The sequence below is a fragment of the Dendrobates tinctorius genome, unplaced genomic scaffold, assembly GCF_039654945.1.
Source record: "Dendrobates tinctorius isolate UK_male_01 unplaced genomic scaffold, ASM3965494v1 ptg000035l, whole genome shotgun sequence".
Taxonomy (NCBI): Eukaryota; Metazoa; Chordata; class Amphibia; order Anura; family Dendrobatidae; genus Dendrobates; species Dendrobates tinctorius.
The window spans coordinates 47,681,355-47,696,088 of NW_027361703.1; positions in this window are offsets into that span (position 1 = coordinate 47,681,355).

Here is a 14,734-nt window from a genome sequence, read left to right on the forward strand (position 1 = left end):
ATCAAAAATAAATAGAACCAGATAGACCTCCCATGAACCTAACAGAGATAAAAGGAAAACATTCTGGGAAGAAAAGCAAACCAGCTTAATACAAGAATACCACTAAATTTTAACCACCAAGGTTAACCCATAATATACAGAGCTGGAACTCCTAAATGTGCATCCACCAGAAAGTATAGCCAGGAAGGAAGTGTTTAGAAGGGATACTATATGAAGCCCAACCCAGAACGTGATATGGTAAACCAAAATGGGAAAATGGAAAACACCTGGAAAGGAGCACACAAAGAAGGGAAAATAAGTACTAAGGAACAATCAGCATTTGGACAAGAAAGGAAAAGTGCTATAGCTCAACAGGCAGAAGAATCAACCCACAAAGCAGCAGGTTACCGGATAGAATCCCCCAACTGAGCCATGACATAACACTATTTGGAAAAATAACCCCACAAGAAATTCTTGTAGGGATGTGGTGAACATATAAATCACACAGAATTACAATAATGGACTGTAAAAATGAAACAATATATTTTTTTCCACTAATATGTCATATTAGCTGCAAATTTTTCATTTTACAAGGGTAAGAGGTGAGAATGGACCCCACAACTTGTTATGAAATTTTTACTGAATGTATCAATACTCCACATGTGATTGGAGACTACTGTTTGGACATATGGCAGGGCTTAGGAAAAATTAATACTTTTTGTTTTTTGGAGGGCATAATTTGCTGGAATACGGAAAGTAGAGTTGAGCGAAACGGGTCGAAAAAATTCAAAAGTCGCCGACTTTTGGCAAAGTCGGGTTTCATGAAACGAAACCCGACCCTAGGATGAGGTCGGCCACGAGGTCGGCGACTTACGCGCCAAAGTCGCGTTTCAAAAGTTTGTTTTGCGCTCTTTTTCAGCCAATCAGGATCCACGGACACTGTGGGCAACGTGATGACCTAGGCACGGGTCACCACCATCTTTCAGAAGGGCATGCAAGTGATTGGCTTGCTTTGGTGGGCGTCACAGGGGGTATAAAAGGGCGTGCACGCCGACCGCCATCTTACTTCTGCCGATCTTAGTATAGGGAGAGGTTGCTGCTGATTCTGTAGGGAGAGCGTTAGGCAGGGAAGAAGACAAAAAAACTGCTTCTGCTGCTAGCGATTTGGCCTGCACAACACACAAGTCACTGTGTGTGCAGTGCAAGGGGAGGCTATATTGTGGTGTATCAGTGGTGTTGGTTGTTGGGCTGCCTTTTAAGGCTTCCTGACACGCTGGCATTGCTGTTTACCCACTGCTCCGCAAACTGCTTTTTTAAAAGCAATCCAATCTCCCTTATCCTCTAGTCACTTTTGTCACAGCTGTGCCATCGAGCCTGTCACATAGCGCTCAGATATCAGTGGGCCTCACACAATCCACAAGTGTCCAGTGTCCAAAAGTGTGCGCAGAGATTCAAAATCTCCATTATCCTCTCGTCACTTTGGTCACAGGCAGCTGTGCCATCGAGCGTGTCACATAGCGCTCAGATATCAGTGGGCCTCACACAATCCACAAGTGTCCAGTGTCCAAAAGTGTGCGCAGAGATTCAAAATCTCCATTATCCTCTCGTCACTTTGGTCACAGGCAGCTGTGCCATCGAGCGTGTCACATAGCGCTCAGATATCAGTGGGCCTCACACAATCCACATGTGTCCAGTGTCCAAAAGTGTGCGCAGAGATTCAAAATCTCCATTATCCTCTCGTCACTTTGGTCACAGGCAGCTGTGCCATCGAGCCTGTCACATAGCGCTCAGATATCAGTGGGCCTCACACAATCCACAAGTGTCCAGTGTCCAAAAGTGTGCGCAGAGATTCAAAATCTCCATTATCCTCTCGTCACTTTGGTCACAGGCAGCTGTGCCATCGAGCGTGTCACATAGCGCTCAGATATCAGTGGGCCTCACACAATCCACATGTGTCCAGTGTCCAAAAGTGTGCGCAGAGATTCAAAATCTCCATTATCCTCTCGTCACTTTGGTCACAGGCAGCTGTGCCATCGAGCCTGTCACATAGCACTCAGATATCAGTGGGCCTCACACAATCCACAAGTGTCCAGTGTCAAAAAGTGTGCGCAGAGATTCAAAATCTCCATTATCCTCTCGTCACTTTGGTCACAGGCAGCTGTGCCATCGAGCCTGTCACATATCGCTCAGATATCAGTGGGCCTCACACAATCCACAAGTGTCCACTGTCCACAAGTGTGTGCAGAAATTCTAAATCTCCCCTGTCCTATAGACACCTTGTACCTTGTTTTACATTACTATATAGTTTGTTGGATTTTGTCTACATTTCTACCAAAAATGAGGAAGGCTGGTGGAAGAGGCCGTGGAATTGGGCGGGGGTTGGCAGCTGGTAATGATGGTGTTGGTGGTGGATCTGATGGTAGTGGCAAGAGCAAAATAGGACCGAATGCAGGAGGTGCTGACCCTGCGTCATCGTCTGGCTACATAAGGCCTCGAACGCTTAGTTTTCTAGGAGTTGGCAAACCGCTTTTAAAGGCAGAGCATCAGGAAAAAGTTTTGTCTTACATTGCTGACTCAGCCTCCAGCTCTATCGCCTCCTCTTCTTCAGTTGTAAAAAGTAAAAGCACTGAGTCGTCATTGGAGGCTCATGTTCATGAACCACACCTTTCCTTGTGTCCTTCACCCCAACCAAGATTGAAGGATGACGCAGGCCATACTACTGATTACTCCATGGAGCTGTTTTCACATACCATGCCTGGATTATCAAGTGAAATGGTGAATTACCCAGGCCAAGATGAATCTGACATGGAGTGCACTGATGCACAGCCGCTGATGGATGATTCTGCTGGTACATTCACTCAGAGCACTACATTGTCCTCGCAGTGTACAGAACTAGATTTTGACCCTGATGAGACTCAGGTGCCCCTTCCCGCACACTATACCACCATACACGGTGACACAGAGAAAGGTGCACATGACATAGAAGAGGAGGTGATGGATGACCCAGTTGTTGACCCAGATTGGCATCCATTGGGGGAAGAGGGTGCTGCTTCCAATAGCTCAGATGAGGAGCATCCACAGCAGACATCGACATCGCAACAGCTGTTATCTGGCAGGCCCGGAGCACTCCAAAGACAGGTTCCAAACATCAAAAGAGTTGCTGGACAGCTTGTCCAGAGGGTCAAAAGATCACAGCGTGCTAGGCCGCAAAATGTCTGCCAAAGTAGGAAGAGTGCAGTGTGGCACTTTTTTGAACAAAATCCTCATGATCAGGCCAAGGTTATCTGTAAGAAGTGCGCAAAGACCTTTAGCCGAGGGAAAAATCTGAAAAATTTGAATACCAGTTGCATGCTTAGACATTTAACCAGCATGCACTTGCAAGCGTGGACACAACACCAAACCTCAAGTGCCACATGTGCAACTGATCACAACGAAGGTAGTCAGCAACGCTACATTGTTTCCCCCACTGTAAGCCCACCGGTTAGCACAGCAGCAAATGTTGAGGTGTCGTTGCAAGACCACAGCAGTCAGGGAATCCCACTGTTATATCAACGAAAGACTGATTCTAGGCCATCAGAAAGAACACCAACTCCATCACCATCATCAACCCTCTCTCAGTCCGCCCTGTCCACCGCTACTTCCACCATATGCAGCTCTCAAGTCCAGCTCACCCTCCCAGACACTATGAGTAGGTCAAGAAAGTACTCAGTCTCTCATCCGCGTACACTGGGTTTGAACGCCCACATTGCCAAACTAATCTCGTTTGAGATGATGCCCTTTCGGTTGGTGGAAAGCACAGCTTTCCGCGAACTCATGGCCTATGCAGTACCACGCTATGACCTACCTAGTCGCCACTTCTCTCGCAAAGCCATCCCAGCCCTCCACCATCATGTGAAAGACCGCATTGTCCATGCACTCAAGCAGTCAGTGAGCGGAAAGGTGCACCTCACAACTGATGCATGGTCCAGTCGGCATGGCCAGGGCCGTTACGTGTCCATCACTGCGCACTGGGTTAATGTGGTGGATGCAGGGTCCACAGGGGACAGCGGTGGTGGGACAGTGCTGCCTAGCCCACGGTATAGGAAACAGTTGGCTGTAGGCGTTCGACCCTCCTCCTCCTCCTCCTCCAGAAGCGAAAGCTCGTCCACAGAGCGCAGTCGTACGAGCACTCCATCTGCAGCTGCCACTGTTGCACACGATGTGTCCCCCTATCGAGCAGCTAGTGGAAAGCGTCAGCAGGCTATGTTGCAGATGATGTGTTTGGGCGACAGACACACCGCCGAGGTGCTGGCCGAGTACTTGAAGCGACAAACTGAGTCATGGCTGGGCAGTGTACATCTTGAGGCAGGCAAGGTAGTTAGTGATAACGGCCGTAATTTTGTGGCAGCCATAGCCCTTTCAAAACTCAGCGACATACCTTGCTTGGCTCACACCTTGAACCTGGTGGTGCAGTGCTTCCTCAAAAATTATCCGGAGTTAACAGCCCTGCTCCAGAAGGTGCGAAGACTGTGCGCGCACATCCGCCGGTCGCCTGTACACTCCGTTCGTATGCAGAAGCTGCAGCGATTGCTCCACCTTCCCAACCACCGCCTCATTATCGACATTGCAACAAGGTGGAACTCCACCCTGCACATGGTGGAGCGGCTGTGCGAGCAGAGGCAGGCCATAATGCATTTGTGGGAGGATACACGGCCAGGCACTTTGAGAGCAGACATGGAGTTGACAGGCGTGCAGTGGTCGAAGCTGAAAGACCTTTGTAGAAGTCCTTCAGTGTTTTGAGGAATGCACACGGCTGGTAAGTGCAGACGACGCCATCCTAAGCATGAGCATCCCACTTATGCGTCTGCTCATGCAAACTTTGACGCACCTTAAGGAGCAGGCGTCTGCAGCCAATGTTGATGAGGAGGAAGAGGAGGAGGGAATCCTTGATGACATTCAGCCATTGTCTGCTCAGGGACCTCTCCTGGACGAGGTGGAGGAAGAAGAGGAGGAGCAGGAGGATGATGGGGATGATTACTTAGGGGAGGAGGATGCATCTCGTGGGGCAAGTGAAAATGTTGGCGTGGCAAGGTCTGGTACAGGGTTTGTGCGTGACTGGAGGGATGTGGATTTGCCAGAAAGTGCTCCTCCACCCAGCACTCGCAGTGCATGATTGACACCGGGAACATTGGCCCACATGTCAGATTATGCCTTGCGGATCCTAAAAAGGGACCCCCGCATTGCCAAAATGATGAACGATGACGACTACTGGTTGGCCAGCATCCTGGATCCACGCTATAAAGGCAAATTACAAAACATCATGCCACAGGAGAACCTTGACCTAATATTGGCTAATAAACAAGCAACTCTGGTAAATCGGTTGCTTGAGGCATTCCCAGCACACAGCAGCGGTGATGGTTCTCACACGAGCCGTACGGGCCGGGGGCAACTTGGCAGAGGTGTTCGTGGTGCACACAGCAGAAGTGGCGTTGGAGACAGGGGTTTCATGACAATGTTGTGGACTGATTTTTCAAATACCGCTCACACAACTGGTAATACTGCATCGATGGAAAGTGACAGGAGACAGCAGTTGTCAACTATGGTTACAAACTACTTTTCCTCCCATATCGATGTTCTCCCACACAAGTCATTCCCCTTTGACTATTGGGCCACTAAACTGGACACCTGGCCTGAATTGGCCCAATATGCCTTACAGGAGCTCGCTTGCCCAGCTGCAAGTGTGCTATCGGAAAGAGTCTTCAGTGCAGCTGGATCAATCCTGACAGAAAAAAGGACCCGTCTGTCAACCCAAAATGTGGATGATCTAACCTTCATTAAAATGAACCACGCATGGGTTTCCAAGGATTTTGTCCCACCTTCCCCTGATGACACATAGGGTGACAGAAAAATGGCTTGCTTTGGTCCACCTCTTCCTGGTACTTCACCTATTTCGCCTTTTGCATCAGCTGAATGTCCAACATCAACATATGCCACTTTCTAAAACTCCCTAACTGTGCTGCCTCCCCCCCCATGGCCGGGGTCACCACCTACCGCACGACACCGTGCGAGTGCCGTTGCCCTGGACAGGTGGGTAGGCCGACTCTTGGGCGCGGGCACTGGCACAGGGTCCCTCATAGTGCAATCAAGTGTCTCTGACGGCGGTGGTGCACACCCGCCATCAGACACACCGCTGTACTATGAGGGGCCCAGTGCCAGTACCAACGCCCACGAGTGGGCCCCCCTTGCTTGGGCAGGGCCCCAGCATTTGCAATCTTTACCTCTCCCTGCTCCTCCGCTGTGTAATCTGGGCCGTCAAATCCATACTGTGCCTGACACCGTCTGAGCCTGCCTCCTGAGACATATATTTTGAATGTGTATGCTATCCATACATGTTATCCGGGGATACGGTACCCTTTCTAACCTTTGTGCAATCACGTGCAATCCATACTGGGCCTAACACCGTCTGAGCCTGCCTCCTGAGACATATATTTTGAATGTGTACGCTATCCATACATGTTATCCGGGGATACGGTACCCTTTCTAACCTTTGTGCAATCACGTGCAATCCATACTGTGCCTGACACCGTCTGAGCCTGCCTCCTGAGACATATATTTTGAATGTGTACGCTATCCATACATGTTATCCAGGGATACGGTACCCTTTCTAACCTTTGTGCAATCACGTGCAATCCATACTGGGCCTGACACCGTCTGAGCCTGCCTCCTGAGACATATATTTTGAATGTGTACGCTATCCATACATGTTATCCAGGGATACGGTACCCTTTCTAACCTTTGTGCAATCACGTGCAATCCATACTGGGCGTGAGAACGGCTGGCGAGCTGTTAAGCAAGCTACAGCACCTGTCCAGACAAGTACAGGGATTCCCTAGTGAGGAGACTTATTTGATTGTTTTCAATGTTGGGACAGCAATTTTTGGGGAGCACTATACTCTGGAGAATGATAGATGGGGCCCACCATACACTGGAACATTCCAAAGGTGGACATCAGACACTGGAGCAGCATTTACAGGGCCCATTATACACTAGAGCATTAGAAATGGGGCCCATTATGTTTGGAGCATTATTTGGGCCCATAAGACAGTGGAGCTTCATCCATGGGGACCAACATATACTGTAGCATTATGTGGAGCTCATCATATACTGTTTCAAACATTATATGGGACCAATGATTCTGTATGGAGAAATAGATGGGCCTCGTCATGAGATGTAAAAAGTGAGGTATTTTTCATTGTACTATACCGCTATTTATCTGCCGTATCGGAGCATGATGAGTTGTGGTATGTGTTAAAGGGGCGCTCTTTCGCCCAGGGCACATGAAAACCTGCAGCCAGCCCTCCCCCCCCCACAACTTTAGCCAAATAACCCCCATTTTTCAGTGCGTAACTTGTATTATGAAGTTAATTAAGGTTGACAAGCTTAAGTAAGAAGAATTGATGCTTTTGGCATTCAAATGGGCACTGTAGGTGTGTTTCCTGTCCTCCTCTCACTGCCGACTTTTATTCCCCATTGACTTACATTGGGTTTCGTGTTTCGGGACGACCCCGACTTTTCCCTATAATCGGACGATCTTGCTCGACCCGACTTTTGGAAAAGTCGGGTTTCACGAAACGAAACGCGACCCTAAAAAACCAAAAGTCGCTCAACTCTAAAGAAAAGTATTCAGACCCCTTTAAATTTTTCACTCTTTGTTTCATTGTAGCCATTTGGTAAATTCAAAAAAGTTCATTTTTTTCTCATTACTGTACAGTCTGCACCCCATCTTGACTGAAAAAAAACAGAAGTAGAAAATTTTGTAAATTAAAAAAGAAAAACTGAAATATCACATGGTCATAAGTATTCAGACCCTTTGTTCAGACACTCATATTTAAGTCACATGCTGTCCATTTCCTTGTGATCCTCCTTGAGATGGTTCTACTCCTTCATTGGAGTTCATCTATGTTTAATTAAACTCATAGGACTTGATTTGTAAAGGCACACACCTGTCTATATAAGACCTCACAGTGCATGTCAGACCAAATGAGAATCATGAGGTCAAAGGAACTGGCCAAATAGCTCAGAGACAGAATTGTGGCAAGGCACAGATCTGGCCAAGGTTACAAAAATAACTTATTCTGTACTCAAGGTTCCTAAGAGCACAGTGGCCTCCATAATCCTTAAATGGAAGAAGTTTGGGACCATCAGAAGTCCTCCTAGACCTGGCCATCCAGCCAAACAGAGCAATCGTGGGAGAAGAACCTTGGTGAGAGAGGTAAAGAAGAACCCAAGATCACTGTGGCTGAGCTCCACAGAGACAGTAGGGAGATGGGACAAAGTCCCACAGTCAACTATCACTGCAGCCCTCCACCGGTCAGGCCTTTGTGGCAGAGTGGCCCGACGGAAGCCTCTCCTCAGTGCAAGACATATGAAAGCCTGCATAGAGTTTGCTAAAAAACACAAGAAGGACTCCCAGACTATGAGAAATAAGATTCTCTGGTCTGATGAGATGAAAATAGAACTTTTTGGTGATAATTCTAAGTAGCATTTGTGGAGAAAACCAGGCACTGCTCATCACCTGCCCAATACAATCCCAACAGTGAAACATGGTAGTGGCAGCATCATGCTATGGGGGTGTTTTTCAGCTGCAGGGACAGGACGACTGGTTGCAATTGAAGGAAACATGAATGCTGCCAAGTACATAGATATCATGGACGAAAACCTCTTCCTGTCAGGACTCTGGATTCCCTGTTTCATCTGTGGTACCTTTTGCCCTTTTCCAAGATGGCGTCTGCTGCCTCGCTTCTGGCCATGTGATCTGCCTTCCCTGTTTTTATAAACCGGGTTCCCCTCCCAGTCCTTGCTTGTCTATGAACTGCTTCTGATTTCATCTAGTTTACTGTGTGATTTGAACTGTTGCTCTCATGCTGCATCCACATTTATTTGCATTACCTGCAGCAGTGCAACCTATGAACTGCTTCTGACGTCACCCTGTTTTCTGTGTTTATTTTAACTGTGTTCACATGCTCCACCTATGTTTTGTGTGTATAATACAGACTTGACACTGATCTCTGGTTCTGCTGACTTATTTGTCTCAAGCCAAGAGGTTCCTTAAGCCCCCGTTACACACTGCGATATCGCTAGCAATATCGCTGTAAAGTCACCGATTTTGTGACGTAGCAGCGATATTGCTAGCGATATCGCTACATGTGATACTTACCTCCGACCGGCTCCCCTGCTGATTATCGCTGGTTGCGCGAGAAGGTCCTGGATCATTTCTCGTTGGGCGCTTCCTGCTGGGCTTCCTGTGGCGCCGACGAGCGACGCGTGGACGCGGGCGGGAGGACATCAGGATCGCCACGTCTGACAGGTAAGTAGCGACCCCCGACCCCAGCGATGTCGCTGGTGAGATCTGCCTGTGTGGCAGCTCACTAGCGACCACTTAGCGATGCACCAGTGATCCATATTGTTGTCGGGATCGCTGGTGCTTTGCTAAGTGTAACGGTACCCTTAGAGTGCCGCTATAATTGTTACACTTCCAGAGTGCTTTAGACCTCAGACTTGGCCAAAGGTTCAACTTCCAACAAGACAATAACCCTAAGCACACAGCTAAAATAACAAAGGAGTAGCTTTAGAACAACTCTGTGACCATTCTTGACTAGCCCAGCCAAAGCACTGACCTAAACCCAATTGAGCATCTCTGGAGAGACCTGAAATTGGCTGTCCACCAATGTTCACCATCCAACCTGACGGAACTGGAGAGGATCTGCAAGGAAGAATGGCAGAGGATCCCCAAATCCAGGTGTGAAAAACTTGTTGCGTCATTCCCAAGAAGACTCATGGCTGTACTAGCTCAAAAGGGTACTTCTACTCAATATTGAACAAAGGGACTGAATACTTATATGACTATGTGATATTTGTTTTTTTAATAAATTTGCAAAAATTTCTACATTTCTGTTTTTTTTAGTCAAGATGGGGTGCAGAGTGTACCTTAATGAGAAATAAATGAACTTTTCTGAATTTACCAAATGGCTGCAATGAAACGCAGAGTGAAAAATTTAAAGGGGTCTGAACAATTTCTGTACCCACTGTAGCTTGCGGGTGCCATTTGCAAAGCCAAAACCATACAAAACCTTCTAAAATGACCCCATTTTAACATTTACACATTTTCACTAATAGATCTATGCCTTTAGTCAATATTCTGTCCCCACAGGTGTTTTCACTTTGCAGCAACCAATACATGCTTTTTTTTCTAGAAAATTGCACATATGCCAGCTTAGTGGCCATACATTATGCTCAGTTTCTGCCCTCCCCACTTCAGCAGTGTCATACATGTTTATGTTAGCTGCACTTTTCCAGAGCCTTTTTCCTACCAGCAACCTAGAAATATTTTTACTGACAGATGATGGACCTGAGTGCGATAAGTTGAAGTGTTTATTGGTAACACACAACTTTGGCAAAAATTAAGAGACCACTTTCAATTGTTCAGTTTGTCTGATTTTTCTCTTTATAGGTATATGTTTTGAGTAAAATGTAAATTGTTCTTTTACTCTATAAACTACTGACAACATGTCTCCGAATATCCAAGCAATAAATTTTGTATTTTTTTCTGACAAAGAAAAATGGTCAAAATTTAAACAAAAGCAAACAGTGCTTTCAGACCTAAAATAATGCAAAGAAAACAAGTTCATAATCATTTAGAAACAACAATACTAATGTTTTATAATGTTTTGGCTCTGAAATCAATATTTAGTGGAATAACCATGATTTTTAAAAACTTCTTTTATGCGTCTTGGCATGCTTGACATCAGTCTTTCACACTGCTTCTGGCTCAAAAATTTAAGCAGTTCTTCTTTGTTTGATGGCTTGTGACTATCCATCATCCTCTTGATTACGTTCCAGAGGTTTTCAAAGGGGTTCAGGTCTGGAGAATGGGCTGCCCATGACAGGGTTTTTATGTGGTGGTCTCTTAATATTTTCCAGAGCTGTATTTCAAAGAAATATATGACGCTATTACGCTCGGGTCAGGAGATGCACGGAAAGCCCATGCATTGACATCTGAAATTGGACCGATTATCATGGACATCTGAAACAGCCCTTAAAGGGGTTATCCCAATGATTATCACCTATTCATGGGATAGGTATTAACTTGCTGATCTCTGTGGGTCCTACCACTGGAACCAACACTAAAGCTGGAGTCACACACGATTAAAAAATCTGTCCGACTTTAACGGTCCGAAATCGCACAAAGGTTTCTTCACCATGGCTCCATCTGTGATCCTATTTTCCAGTGTAGAACCGATTTTATTCGCATGTAAGCATCCGTTTGACATCCATCTGCCGAGATTTTCTCGCAGACTTGCAAAATGGACATCTAATGGAGCCCTATGACAGGTTTTCAAACACAAGGGAAAGAATAGATATAGACACATAGAATATATATATATATATATGTATATATTTATAATTCATGCAGTTCTTCATAGCAGAATAGCCACTGAAACATTTGCCGGCTTCTGTAAAATCATTCCCCTACCCGACATGAAATGACACATGTTTTACATACAGATAACCATTTCATTTCATGGTTTTTTTTATGTCTATCACTAGTAATTACAGTTGTGGCCAAAAGTATTGACACCCCTGCAATTCTGTCAGATAATACTCAGTTTCTTCCTGAAAATGATTGCAAACACAAATTCTTTGTTATTATTATCTTCATTTAATTTGTCTTAAATGAAAAAACACAAAAAGAATTGTCCTAAAGCCAAATTGGATATAATTGCACACCAAACATAAAAAAGAGGGTGGACAAAAGTATTGGCACTGTTCGAAAAATCATGTGATGCTTCTCTAATTTGTGTAATTATCAGCACCTGTAACTTACCTGTGGCACCTAACAGGTGTTGGCAATAACTAAATCACACTTGCAGCCAGTTGACATGGATTAAAGTTGACTCAACCTCTGTCCTGTGTCCTTGTGTGTACCACATTGAGCATGGAGAAAAGAAAGAAGACCAAAGAACTGTCTGAGGACTTGAGAAACCGAATTGTGAGGAAGCATGAGCAATCTCAAGGCTACAAGTCCATCTCCAAAGACCTGAATGTTCCTGTGTCTACCGTGCGCAGTGTCATCAAAAAGTTTAAAGCCCATGGCACTGTGGCTAACCTCCCTAGATGTGGACGGAAAAGAAAAATTGACAAGAGATTTCAACGCAAGATTGTGCGGATGTTGGATAATGAACCACGACTAACATCCAAACAAGCTCAAGCTGCCCTGCAGTCCGAGGGTACAACAGTGTCAACCCGTACTATCCGTCGGCGTCTGAATTGAAAAGGGACTGTATGGTAGGAGACCCAGGAAGACCCGACTTCTTACCCCGAGACATAAAAAAGCCAGGCTGGAGTTTGCCAAAAGTTACCTGAAAAAACCTAAAACGTTTTGGAAGAATGTTCTCTGGTCAGATGAGACAAAAGTAGAGCTTTTTGGGCAAAGGCATCAACGTAGAGTTTACAGGAGAAAAAAAAGAGGCATTCAAAGAAAAGAACACGGTCCCTACAGTCAAACATGGCGGAGGTTCCCTGATGTTTTGGGGTTGCTTTGCTGCCTCTGGCCCTGGACTGCTTGACTGTGTGCATGGCATTATGAAGTCAGAAGACTACCAACAAATTTTGCAGCATAATGTAGGGCCCAGTGTGAGAAAGCTGGGTCTCCCTCAGAGGTCATGGGTCTTCCAGCAGGACAATGACCCAAAACACACTTCAAAAAGCACTAGAAAATGGTTTGAGAGAAAGCACTGGATACTTCTAAGGTGGCCAGCAATGAGTCCAGACCTGAATCCCATAGAACACCTGTGGAGAGATCTAAAAATGGCAGTTTGGAGAAGGCACCCTTCAAATATCAGGGACCTGGAGCAGTTTGCCAAAGAAGAACGGTCTAAAATTCCAGCAGAGCATTGTAAGAAACTCATTGATGGTTACCAGAAGCGGTTGGTCGCAGTTATTTTGACTAAAGGTTGTGCAACCAAGTATTGGGCTGAGGGTGCCAATACTTTTGTCTGGCCCATTTTTGGAGTTTTGTGTGAAATGATCAATGTTTTGCTTTTTGCTTCATTCTCTTTTGAGTTTTTTCATTTAAGACAAATTAAATGAAGATAATAGTACCAAAGAATTTGTGTTTGCAATCATTTTCAGGAAGAAACTGAGTATTATCTGACAGAATTGCAGGGGTATCAATACTTTTGGCCACAACTGTATATGAGGGTTTTTGTGTAAAATTTTGGAGTTGTAGGTGTTAATTTAAGTCATTAATTTGTTGTAAAAAATTGCGGGGACTCCCTGCAGCCTCAGTGACATCAGCGGAATTCCCCGCAATTTTTTACAACGAATTAACCCCCTAAATTAACACCTACAACTCCAAAATTTTACACAAAAACACTCTTCCAATTACTAGTGATAGACATAAAAAAAACATGAAATGAAAAGGTTAACTGTATGTAAACCATTTGTCATTATATGTCGGGTAGGGGAATGATTTTACAGAAGCCGGCAAATGTTACAGTGGCTATTCTGCTATGAAGAACTGCATGAATTATATATATATATATATATATATATACACTCACTGGCCACTTTATTAGGTACACCATGCTAGTAAGGGGTTGGACCCCCTTTTGCCTTCAGAACTGCCTCAATTCTTCGTGGCAGAGATTCAACAAGGTGCTGGAAGCATTCCTCAGAGATTTTGGACCATATTGACATGATGGCATCACACAGTTGGCGCAGATTTGTCGGCTGCACATCCCTGATGCGAATCTCCCGTTCCACCACATCCCAAAGATGCTCTATTGGATTGAGAGCTGGTGACTGAGGAGGCCATTTGAGTACAGTAAACTCATTGTCATGTTCAAGAAACCAATCTGAGATGATTCGAGCTTTATGACATGGCGCATTATCCTGCTGAAAGTAGCCATCAGATGTTGGGTACATTGTGGTCATAAAGGGATGGACATGGTCAGCAACAATACTCAGGTAGGCTGTGGCGTTGCAACGATGCTCAATTGGTACCAAGGGGCCCAAAGAGTGCCCAGAAAAAATTCCCCACACCATGACACCACCACCACCAGCCTGAACCGTTGATACAAGGCAGGATGGATCCATGCTTTCATGTTGTTTACGCCAAATTCTGACCCTACCATCCGAATGTCGCAGCAGAAATCGAGACTCATCAGACCAGGCAACGTTTTTCCAATCTTCTACTGTCCAATTTCGATGAGCTTGTGCAAATTGTAGCCTCAGTTTCCTGTTCTTAGCTGAGAGGAGTGGTACCCAGTGTGGTCTTCTGCTGCTGTAGCCCATCTGCCTCAAAGTTCGACGCACTGTGCGTTCAGAGATGCTCTTCTGCCTACCTTGGTTGTAACGGGTGGCAATTTGAGTCACTGTTGCCTTTCTATCAGCTCGAACCAGTCTGCCCATTCTCCTCTGACCTCTGGCATCAACATGGCATTTTCGGCCACAGAACTGCCGCTCACTGGATTTTTTTTCTTTTTCGGACCATTCTCTGTAAACCCCAGAGATGGTTGTGCGTGAAAATCCCAGTAGATCAGCAGTTTCTGAAATTCTCAGACCAGCCCTTCTGGCACCAACAATCATGCCACGTTCAAAGGCACTCAAATCACCTTTCTTCCCCATACTGATGCTCGGTTTGAACTGCAGGAGATTGTCTTGACCATGTCTACATGCCTAAATGCACTGAGTTGCCGCCATGTGATTGGCTGAT